Source organism: Pelophylax lessonae, assembly GCF_965119305.1.
Source record: "Pelophylax lessonae genome assembly, chromosome: 4".
In the NCBI taxonomy this organism is placed as follows: domain Eukaryota; kingdom Metazoa; phylum Chordata; class Amphibia; order Anura; family Ranidae; genus Pelophylax; species Pelophylax lessonae.
In genome coordinates, this window is record NC_138771.1 from 30,832,978 (window position 1) to 30,845,836 (window position 12,859).

Sequence of the window (12,859 nt, forward strand, 5' to 3'; positions counted from 1 at the left end):
TCCTTTGAGCTGACTTTGGTGCGCTCGTTCCCTTGCTGCGTTGGGCAGTAGCGGGCGTAGTGTCTAGGGCACGGCCGCTCCGCTTCTGCACCCTGCTCCCTCTTCTGCTGTGCTGGTGGCTCTGTGCGACCACCGCCTCTTCCTCCAAACTACTCAGGTCACCTGCATGACGTTCATTCCATGTGGGGTCGAGGACCTCATCGTCCTCCACATCATCTTCCACCCAGTCTTCACCCCTGCCCTCCTTGTCGGTCTCCACAATGCTGAACGCCGCAGCAGTTGGCACCTGCGTTTCGTCATCATCGGAGACGTGCTGCGATGATCCTTGCATGTACTCATCTTGAGAAATAAGTGGTTGGGCATCGCTGCACTCAATCTCTTCCACTTCTGGGGCAGGGCTAGGTGGATGGCCCTGGGAAACCCTGCTGACAGAGTCATCAAAAAGAAGAAGAGACTGCTGTATGGCTTGGGGCTCAGACTGCTTGCCTGATTTGCAAGGGGGTGAGGTGAAAGACGGTTGGACATCGGCTGCAGGTGCCAACTGTGACCTTTCTGCAGTAGACTGGGTGGGAGACAATGTGAAGGAACTGGAGGCACTGTCAGCAGCAAACCAATCTACTATCGCCTCCACTTGTTCTGGCCTCATCACTTCTAGGGGCGTATGATGCCCTACCAAATACTGATGCAGGTTCTGTCGCCTACTCACACTTGAGGAAGGTGTTTCACTTGTGCGTGTAGCTGGCACAGATCGACCACGTCCTCTCCTTGCAACAGGAGCTCTAGCAGCAGCACCACCACGACCCAGGCCACGGCCCCTATTTGACGCTCTCCTCATATTTCTGAAATTTAAGATCTTGCCCTAGAAAGGTCTTTATTGAATAGGGGAACAAAAGAACAACAGTATCGCACGGGTGTATCTCACAGTCAAATATGCAAACTATGCCGCAATTTAATGTTTTTTACACCAAAAGGGTGTGTATTGAATAGCGGAATAGGATAAAAAACTGTGTATCTCACACGTACAAACACAGACTAGGCCCGATTAAATTTTTTCCTACCCTAAAGGGAGGATGAGGAAGAGGAGTATGGAACAGGCAGCACCCTCAAATCTTCAGAAGTATGAGATGAACCCCAAAAACTTGGAAAGGTGGATCTCACACGTACCGACACAGACTATTCCGCAATTTAATTGAGCCCCAAAGGTTTTTATTGAATAGCGGAATAGGAAATATGATCAAAAAAAAGTGTATGTTTTTCACACGTACAGAAGCACACTAGGCCCCAATTACTATTGTTTGTACACCTAAAAGGATGGATGAGGAAGAGGAGGAGGAGGAGTATAGAACAGGCAGCACCCTCAAAGCTTCAGAAGTATGAGATGAACCCCAAAAACTTGGAAAGGTGGATCTCACACGTACCGACACAGACTATTCCGCAATTTAATTGAGCCCCAAAGGTTTTTATTGAATAGCGGAATAGGAAATATGATCAAAAAAAAGTGTATGTTTTTCACACGTACAGAAGCACACTAGGCCCCAATTACTATTGTTTGTACACCTAAAAGGATGGATGAGGAAGAGGAGGAGGAGGAGTATAGAACAGGCAGCACCCTCAAAGCTTCAGAAGTATGAGATGAACCCCAAAAACTTGGAAAGGTGGATCTCACACGTACCGACACAGACTATTCCGCAATTTAATTGAGCCCCAAAGGTTTTTATTGAATAGCGGAATAGGAAATATGATCAAAAAAAAGTGTATGTTTTTCACACGTACAGAAGCACACTAGGCCCCAATTACTATTGTTTGTACCCCTAAAAGGATGGATGAGGAGGAGGAGTATAGAACAGGCAGCACCCTCAAAGCTTCAGAAGTATGAGATTGTATTCACTGTACCCCACAAAGATTGTGTTCACTGTACCCCACAAAGATTGTGTTCACTGTACCCCACAAAGGTTTTGTTCACTGCACCCCACAAAGATTGTGTTCACTGCACTCCAAAAGGATTGTCTTCACTGCACCCCACAAAGATTGTGTTCACTGTACCCCACAAAGGTTTTGTTCACTGCAACCCACAAAGATTGTGTTCACTGTACCCCACAAAGATTTTGTTCACTGCACTCCAAAAGGATTGTCTTCACTGCACCCCACAAAGATTGTGTTCACTGTACCCCACAAAGGTTTTGTTCACTGCACCCCACAAAGATTGTGTTCACTCTACCCCACAAAGATTTTGTTCACTGCACCCCACAAAGATTGTGTTCACTGTACCCCACAAAGATTTTGTTCACTGCACTCCAAAAGGATTGTCTTCACTGCACCCCACAAAGATTGTGTTCACTGTACCCCACAAAGGTTTTGTTCACTGCACCCCACAAAGATTGTGTTCACTGTACCCCACAAAGGTTTTGTTCACTGCACCCCACAAAGATTGTGTTCACTGTACCCCACAAAGATTGTGTTCACTGTACCCCACAAAGGTTTTGTTCACTGCACCCCACAAAGATTGTGTTCACTGTACCCCACAAAGGTTGTGTTCACTGCACCCCACAAAGGTTTTGTTCACTGCACCCCACAAAGATTGTGTTCACTGCACCCCACAAAGATTGTGTTCACTGTACCCCACAAAGGTTTTGTTCACTGCACCCCACAAAGATTGTGTTCACTGTACCCCACAAAGATTGTGTTCACTGTACCCCACAAAGGTTTTGTTCACTGCACCCCACAAAGATTGTGTTCACTGTACCCCACAAAGGTTGTGTTCACTGCACCCCACAAAGGTTTTGTTCACTGCACCCCACAAAGATTGTGTTCACTGCACCCCACAAAGATTGTGTTCACTGTACCCCACAAAGGTTTTGTTCACTGCACCCCACAAAGATTGTGTTCACTGTACCCCACAAAGATTGTGTTCACTGCACTCCAAAAGGATTGTCTTCCCTGCACCCCACAAAGATTGTGTTCACTGTACCCCACAAAGGTTTTGTTCACTGCACCCCACAAAGATTGTGTTCACTGTACCCCACAAAGGTTTTGTTCACTGCACCCCACAAAGATTGTGTTCACTGTACCCCCCAAAGATTTTGTTCACTGCACCCCACAAGGATTGTCTTCACTGCACCCCACAAGGATTGTCTTCACTGCACCCCACAAAGATTGTGTTCACTGCACCCCACAAAGGTTTTGTTCACTGCACCCCACAAAGATTGTGTTCACTGTACCCCCCAAAGATTTTGTTCACTGCACCCCACAAGGATTGTCTTCTCTGCACCCCACAAAGATTGTGTTCACTGTACCCCCCAAAGATTTTGTTCACTGCACCCCACAAGGATTGTCTTCACTGCACCCCACAAGGATTGTCTTCACTGCACCCCACAAAGATTGTGTTCACTGTACCCCCACAAAGGTTTTGTTCACTGCACCCCACAAAGATTTTGTTCACTGCACTCCATAAGGATTGTGTTCACTGCACCCCAAAAAGATTGTGTTCACTGCAGCCCACACACAGAAAAATGGATGTGGATCACTGACACCTGCCTATCTCCTATCCCACACCACACAGCAATATCGATTGTAGTTTGTAGAACACAGTTTCCCTAAAATTCAGCAGACTCTGTCCCTAACAGGATTGAGAAGAGATCGTAGATCAGGAGAACTAAGTGCAGACCCCACCCCACACAGCAATATCGATTGTAGTTTGTAGAACACTCTGACCCTAAAATTCAGCAGCAGCCTCTCCCTAACAGGATTTAGAAGAGATCTTAGATCAGGATTGAGTGCAGACCCCACCCCCCACACAGCAATATCGATTGTAGTTTGCAGAAGACACTGACCCTATAATTGTGCAGACTCTATCCCTAAAATGCCTACAACTCGCCCTGCCTAAACACTCCGACCTGTCCCTCAATTCTATCCAGACACAAATGGTTTTTTCCTGCCTATCTTTCCCTAATCAGCAGCCAGCACGTTGATGTGTGCTCTGTCCCTGATCTAAGCAGCATAATGACGCCGCTGCGGCTGCCTCGAACTTATAAAGACTTGGTCACATGCTTCAGACGGCCAATCACAGCTACTGAGACATTTGCAGGCATGGCTGGGATGGCTTAAGGCACACCAGTTAAACGATTGTTGATTGGCTGTTGAAAGCCCGCCATGAAAAGAGCGCCAAAGCATCCAAAACCCGGAAATAAAACGACCGAACACGGATTTTTACCCGAATATACAGTAAAGTGTCCGTGTTCGTGTTCGGGTAACAAAAATCCAATTATTCGGTACGAACACGAATAATACAGTCCATGTTCGCTCAACACTACTCCCAGGTCCTCAGCCGCCACGACACCAGCTCGAGGACTATTACTATTGGGATACCATCAATACAGCTAAATGACTCTTAACCATTACTGCCTTCACTTGCTACCAGGGTAGGTACACCCATACCTGAGATGGGCCCCACCCCTCCATTTTTACCTTTTTAAAACCGTCACAGCCTTCCAAGACCCTGAAACCCCTGCCAATCGCTCTGACAAGGATAAAGACACACTATACCCCCCCCCCCCCAACACATAAAGCCCCGTGCCGAAAAAATGTATCACTGAAAATTTTTTGGGAGGGAGGGCGGGAGAACCTGTCCACACACTGTTCTGGCTCCGACTGGCTTCAAAACCCTGGTACCACCCCTAAATTCACCCAGTGACTCCACCCTGCCCCACCTTCCTAATCTCCAATCACCTAACTCGCCTATACCAATTTTATTAACCCCACGATGGATCCCATCCTGTCCTGCTAACCCAGTCATGTCCAGCCTTCTGCCTAATGCTGCGCATCTGTCTCCAGGCTTCTCTCTCTACATATAACTTTAGCTTTTTTAACTTTGCATTCATCATTTCTGCTGTACTACAGTATTTTGTCCCCGTTGATTTTCTTGGGGTCATTTTAATGTTGTCTCATAAAAATGCTGTATTTTTAGACTAAAGGCCCGTACACACGATAAGAAAATCTGATGGGAAAATTAAAAGAGTATCACTCACATTTAGTGGAGCGGAATCAGGCAGATAATGACATATGAGGCAGTTCCATTGTTTCTTCCTGGATGCGGTGTGCGCTCAGGTATGCCTTGGTCCCGGCGTGCGTTCCACCGTCCCGGAAGTGACGTGCCACAGTGTCGTAGACCGGAAATTGCGTTGACGCGTTTCACCCTCCCCTTGGGTGTTATCTAAGACGTATTTTAATAATCAAATCAAATAAATCAAATACGTCTTTGATAACGCCCAAGGGGAGGGCGAAATGCGTCAACGCAATTTCCAGTCTACGACACTGTGGCACGTCACTTCTGGGACGGTGGAACGCACACCGGGACCAAGGCATACCCGAGCACACACCGCATCCAGGAGAAACGATAGAACTGCCTCATATGTCATTATCTGCCTGATTCCGCTCCACTAAATGTGAGTAATACTCTTTTAATATATCAAAAAAAGACTGTTAAACGGGATTACACTATTGCAAGTTTTCTTTTCATATCTATGCATACCGGTGTGCTGAGAACTTCAGACCTCCAAGGATTCCTTATCTGGTTCCCTATTGGGACACAAGCCTTGCTGACCCTCTACAGCTGTATAGCCTAGGTTTCAGTTAAGTTTGGTAAGTGGATATCCAAAGGGGGGTGACTGGCACCGTTCACAGCACCAGAGTTATGGCATGATGTTGCACACCTTTCCGAGCACTTAATGCACTTTTGGTGGATTGTTATATGGACACTTGCTGATTTTATTATTATTTATTGGACTATCTAAGTTCTTTTGCATATTTGCTAAATTATATATATATTTTAAATATATATATATTTTACTAATTTCTTATGGACACTTATATATTTTCATTCAAATTATTATTCAATATTCAATGATATCTACTGTGGAATTACCTTATTTGTATGTATGCACTTTGCACATGGCACTTTAAGAATATTCATGACCTATTTATTTAACATTTTATACACGTACCTTTTTGCGCTGTTTTTTTAGCACTTCATATTGAGAATCTGGTTATCACCCAGTTTTTGCACAGCTGCACTTGGGTCACTATTATCATTTTTATCCATGGCGCGGTATATTTCTTATTTTTCACATGGTTTTGCATATGGTTTTGGTATCGCAAAGTCCCAATATCCCTCCTTTTCTCTCTCCCCCTTGTGGGCTTCTGTTGTAAAGTATACTAAAATCTCACATACAGGTGCATACAATTTCTATTGAATAAAGCCATCTTATTTCATATTTTCAAAATACTTTATCGGGTTTTATTCCAGCATGGTTTATACAATGAACAGGTATGTGACAGCCATCGTATTTCAAGTGCTCTATAGCCACTAGAATGGATTCCAACATGCTTGGCCATGGTTCGATTTTTTATTTGTTGTTTTTAGATGGGGGAGCCAGAAAAAAAAAAAAAAAATCAAGGGGCAATACCCAACCGCTAGTTGGAAGTAGAAGTTTTGCATTTTTTCTCATTAAGTGGAGAATCCCTTAATTATGCCTTCAGGCAGCAGACGAGTTAATGTTGTTCTGACATTGTAGCCACTTCTCCTGCCTGAAAATTCTCACCGAAAACACCTGTTGGCCTATATTTGCATTTGAGCGCTTTCATCCTACAAAGGCAGACACATTCCTAGCAAACTGGCATGCACTGTAAATAAGAGACTCTGCAGAGAGATCCAACCGTGATTGCACACAAACAAACATCACACCAGCCCTCGCTACTGTATGCCATTCCTCCTACTCGAAAAAAAGGAAGCCGCTGGAATACAAAACACAGGATTCTTTCAAGTGCCTTCCAGGACAGGAGAATCGCATGGCCTTCTATCAATGGAACCTGGAGTCTCGGAGAGAAGACTACCAAACAGAATTATGGCTGGAGCTCGTGTTGTGGCAGGGGGATCAGGTGTGATGTGCGTATCATTACAGGCCTTATAAAAGTTACATTTCCTTTATTACTCAAGAGCATTACATTGAGAAATGCATTCTCATTTTTTTAACTTTTCCCCTATAAAACCTTCGTTAAACAAGACATTGATAAAAGTAATGGCAATGTGTATTGGTTTAGTACATATTTTTTTTTTTTGGGTATTATGGTCAGAAATAAAAAAAAAAATTCAATTTTCTTTTTAAGGTAAATATATTATACTGTATATTCTTCTTTCTATCCAGACGTTAAAGATTTAGGCTCATGCACACTAGGCTCTTCTGAACCCCCTTCTCCTTGAGCAGCATTAAAAATGCGATTAAAGCTGTATTTTTCAAACACATTTAGGTGCATTTGGGAGTCCATTCATTTCATTACCCAGAATACTAATTTATTCTGGCCATTGAAAGGAATGAATGCTCAAGCCAGGGGCGTAACTACAGGGGTTGCAGGGGTTGCAATTGCAACCGGGCCCTATGCTCCAGGGGGCCTGTTCGGCTCCCCTGTACACCTGGATAGGAGGAGTGGTGGGGGCAGCATGTAGAGAAATCACCGTCCTCCTTTTTCCTCCTGTAGCTGCAGGAGGAAAATGGAGGAGATTGGTTCCTCTGTATGCTGCCCCCGCCACTCCTCCTATCCAGTTCACTTGTGTTCTGCTGTCTCTGGGCCCCTGTGTGCTCCCCCGGTCCCCCACTGCCACTGTGCTCCCTTCCCTCTCCTACCGGCTGCTGCAGGGGATGTGTCACAATAGAGAACCAGGAAGGGGTTGGTAAATATGTAATTTACCAGCTCCTTCCTTTTCTGAATGGACAGAGTCATAGTCAATGACATTGTAAAAAAATTAAATAAAATGATAAATAATAATACAATTAAAATACCAAAAAATAAAAACTACTGACACCAGTGGGTGAACTTCCAGGATCGCAAAGGTCACACTTGCAACTGGGCCCTGACATTCCACCACCGTGGGGAGGCCACAAGATGGCAGGAAGGGGGCCCACTGCAGAACTTGTGAAAGGGTCCTGCTGCGGGATCATAAAAAAGGGCACCGCAACGAGAGTAAAGGGCCCCAGGATCAGTGGGAAGAGCCCCAGGCTTGAAGGGAAGGGCCCTTGCCAGGGGTCCAGGGGGCCCTTTATGGTTTATTGCACCGGGGCCCTGAAGGTTCTAGTTATGCCTCTGGCTCAAGCAGTTACACGCGTTTAGGCACATCGGGCATTTTTTTCTGCCCAAACACTCCTCTCCTGAATGCGATTTTGGTGTGTTTAGATTTCTTCACTTAAACGCCTATAAACATCTATGTGTGCATGGACACATAGGTTAACATAGGGGGGGTGTTTACGGACAGAAAATAAAAAAAAAAAAGGCATGTAAAATGGGCAATGTACATGGGACCTTAGACTCCTTTTTCCCTGCGATCTCTCTCTCCTGGCCTGATTAAGGGCTTGTTGCCTGAAACTGTAGCAAAATTGTAACTTTTTTGTCTGATGGACATTGGTTGTGTGTATTTAGAACATATATACTGTATAAGGTATATATGCTACTGTGCAAAAAAATTTAGGCACTTTCAGAAACTCAATTAACAAAATAGAAAGTAAATGAAAATATTTGGTGTGACCACCCTTTGCCTTCAAACCAGCATCAAGTCTTTTAGGTACATTTGCACACAGTTTTTGAAGAAACTCGGCAGGTAGGTTGTCCCAAAGACAGAACCAACCACAGATCTTCTGTGGATGTAGGCTGCCTCAAATCCTTCTGTCTCTTCATGTAATCCAAAACAGACTCCATGATGTTGAGATCAGGGCTCACCGGCAGAATACATTTGGGGCCGATCACACCCCTCCCTGATGGTATGGTATGATGGATAAGTATCTGCCTGTATTTCTCAGCACTGAGGACACCAATTATTCTGACCAAATCTCCAACTCCATTTGCAGAAATGCAGCCCCAAACTTGCAAGGAGCCTCCACCATGGTTCACTTTTGTGTGCACACACTCATTATTGTACTGCTCTCCAGCCCCTTCTTGAACAAACTGCCTCCTGCTACAACCAAATATTCAAAATTTTGACTCGTCATCAGTCCAGAAGACATGCTGCCATTTTTCTGCTCTCCAGTTAATATGTTTTCATGCATAGTTGAGTCGCTTAGCCTTGTTTCCATGCCGTAGCTATCGTTTTTTTTTGGCCGCCATATTTCCAGGAAGACCACTTCTGGTCAGACTATTCCAGACAGTAGATGTATACCTGGGTCCCATTCGTTTCCACCAGTTCTCTGCTGATAGCAAAGAACTGGCGGATTGATCTTTGTGTGTCACTGTGGAGTCCCTTGGATTATAAGTCGAGGTTGTACAAACTGCCCTATGATTAAACTTTACCATTTCCCATATCCAAGTCTACAACCTGTCAGTCAAATCTGAAATGTCAAAACTTCTATTTCCCACCAAGCTTCTGTGGGAAGAGAGGGAGGCTTAATTTTAGCTTGAAGTGGAAGCCATATAGGAATAAGTTTTGGGTTGAACATGAGTTCATCCTAAACCCAGCCTGTTCACAGTTTGGCTAATAGACAAAAAACTGTCCATGTTTGGCCAGTTTTAACACCTGCCCACCCAATGCAGCTGGAAATCTGCAATTTAGAGGTATTGGCACAAGCACCACTGATTGACATCTCAGATCTCCATTGGATCCTCTTTGTAAACAAGCTGGCAGGAATCTTGAGTGATGTCACTGAACATATTTTGTCAATAATGTCACCTGGGTTCCCCACTGTAATGTTTACATTTCAGCACAAGCATGGGATCTGAAGTATGCTGGTGGGTCAACATCATCAACCGTCACTCATTGCAATGTCCCTGAATCGCAGCGGGAACCTGTAGGTATGCTTTTCAGACTTTTGCTGCAAAGTAGATGCAGCTATGCTGGTAAAGCTCCAGAGAGGGGAGCCCCTGAGTTCCCGTATTCAGCGGGTAATTGCCAAAGGCAGGTTGAGGTCCTTTAGAATGGTCTCCTAGTTTGATCCTGGACAGCGCTTCCTGCGTCCTTACTTCTCCCTCTCTGTAAATATCTTACATGGAACAGTCAAATAAAAAACATAATATATGGTGATAATAAATCCTTGATAAAGGCTAAAACTGAGGCGAAACACGTAGGATATTTTCTGGGAATTTCCCTGCCTACATTCCAAGCTCACCAAGCATGGAAGAACAGAGAAACACATCCCAATAAGTCACCATACCACAAAATGTCACAAAACTTTCCAAACCTTTTTTTACTTATTCACCTTGGGTCTCTAACCCAACACCAATGAATGTATAATTTTATTTAATTTTCCAAATAAATTATTTTTATTTATACACCTGTATATAACCTTACATGCCCACAAAGTCCCACACCCCATCTTGGTCTGAGGCACCAAACAACCTTACAAGGGGGTGGCAATCTTCCCCCCTTGTAAAGCACCTTGCCTCCATGTCAATGGGGACAAAGGCCTCATCTCCACATCATGTGAGTGTCTGCAGGGGGGGGGGGACTTATCAGAATCTGACAACGCCTTTAGAATGGGGGGGGGGGTGGCCTCCAAAAATATGCCCTCTCCCCAGGTGAATGAGTAGGAGATAAGTAGTACCTCTTGTTACTCATTCATGAACACACTGTATATAGTTAATAAAAGCATCCACACTGTTAATTAAAGTTCTCTATCAAAAAAATAAAATATTAAAAATAAACAGTCTCCCATAATTCCAATGACAATCATATCATTCAACGATGTACAGTAGATCCACGTCATTCATAAGTGACCTGCCATCAGGACAACATGCTGTGCCAAGGTGCAGCAGGGATCCCGAATGACAGCACTGGGCTATTCTGATTACACTTTGTCTCGACATTTCTTAGATAGATCCCCCCCCCTGGCCTGATGATTATTATGGTCATGGTGTTAGCTTTGGATATATTGCTTGTTTAATTCCCATTTTACCCTGCAAATATTCTATTCCCGGAGCTACTAGTAGGTATAACAAGTCTTAAAAGGGGGAGAGGGGTACTAAAGGCACAAATTGGGATCCATTGGGATGTAGTCAGATTTGGATGTTCTAATCCCAAGAATCTTATGTGACATTTTTGCTAGAGCCATTTTTTGCGTTTCTTTGGCACATATGTTTAAAAAATTATTTTAGGCCTGGAGATTACATAAAAACCCCCAAACCATTATATATTTTTATGAAAGCAAACACCCTGCCGTGTGCAGCAATATGTAATATGTGTATCACAATCAACATTTTCCTGCATAGACTCTGCCTACACGTGTGTTTACATTAGTATGTGCGTGTATGTGTGCAAGTGGGGGACTCAAAAAAAATTTTTTTTTGGGGTGGGGGATTTTATGTGCTTGGAAGTTACTTAAATTTTTTTTTACAATTTTCTCATTTTTTTTTTTGTGTCATTAAATAGGGGATGTGATAATTTTTTGGTGACAGGTTCTCTTGAATAGGACACCGGGGATCCTCCAATGAATCAAATGCAGTTCAGATTGCTCTGCATTAGATCCTACCCTAGCTATACAGGCTGGGGTGGGGAAACTGACTCCCTCCCTCTGCATAGTGGCAACCGCCATGCTGGTCATGGGCATGACGGTTGGTGCACGAAGCCTGGGATGCATGGTGGCGGTGCGCTGGTAGTGCAGCCGTTACCCAGGGTGTTTGGATGGTGTTTGAATGGCTGCGCAGCTGCCGGATCACTTCCATCTTACACAACCTGCCTCCACCACACACCCCTTCCCAATCACAGCCTGCCTCCACCAAACATCTCCTCCCAATCACAGCCTGCCTCCACCAAACACCTCCTCCCAATCACAGCCTGCCTCTGGCTCACACCCCCTCCCAATCACAGCCTGCCTCCACCACACACCCCCTCCCAATCACAGCCTTTCTCCGCTACACACCGCTTCCCAATCACAGCCTGTCTCCAGTGCACACCTTCTCCCAATCACAGCCTGCCTCCGGCACACACCCCCTCCCAATTACAGCCTGCCTCCGGTACACACCCCCTCCCAATCACAGCCTGCCTTTACCACACACTCCCTCCCAATCACAGCCTGCCTCCGGTACACACCCCCTCCCAATCACAGCCTGCCTTTACCACACACTCCCTTCCAATCACAGCCTGCCTCCGGTACACACCCCCTCCCAATCACAGCCTGCCTTTACCACACACTCCCTTCCAATCACAGCCTACCTCCGGCACACACCCCTTCCCAATCACAGCCTGCCTCCAGCATACACCTCCTCCCAATCACAGCCTGCCTCCGGGACACACCCCATCCCAATCACAACCTGCCTCTGGCACACACCTCCTCCCAATCACAGCCTGCCTCTGGCACGCACCCCCTCCCAATCACAGCCTACCTCCGGCACACATCCCTCCCAATCACAGCCTGCCTTCGGGACACACCCCATCCCAATCACAGCCTGCCTCTGGCACACACCTCCTCCCAATTACAGCCTGCCTCTGGCACACACCCCCTCCCAATCACAGCCTACCTCCGGCACACACCCCCTCCCAATCACAGCCTACCTCCGGCACACATCCCTCCCAATCACAGCCTGCCTCAGGCACACACCCATCCCAATCACAGCCTGCAGCTGCCACACACCCCCTCCCAATCACAGCTTGCCTCCACCACACACCCCCTCCCAATCACAGCCTGCCTCCGGGACACACCCCATCCCAATCACAGCCTGCCTCTGGCACGCACCCCCTCCCAATCACAGCCTACCTCCGGCACACATCCCTCCCAATCACAGCCTGCCTTCGGGACACACCCCATCCCAATCACAGCCTGCCTCTGGCACACACCTCCTCCCAATTACAGCCTGCCTCTGGCACACACCCCCTCCCAATCACAGCCTA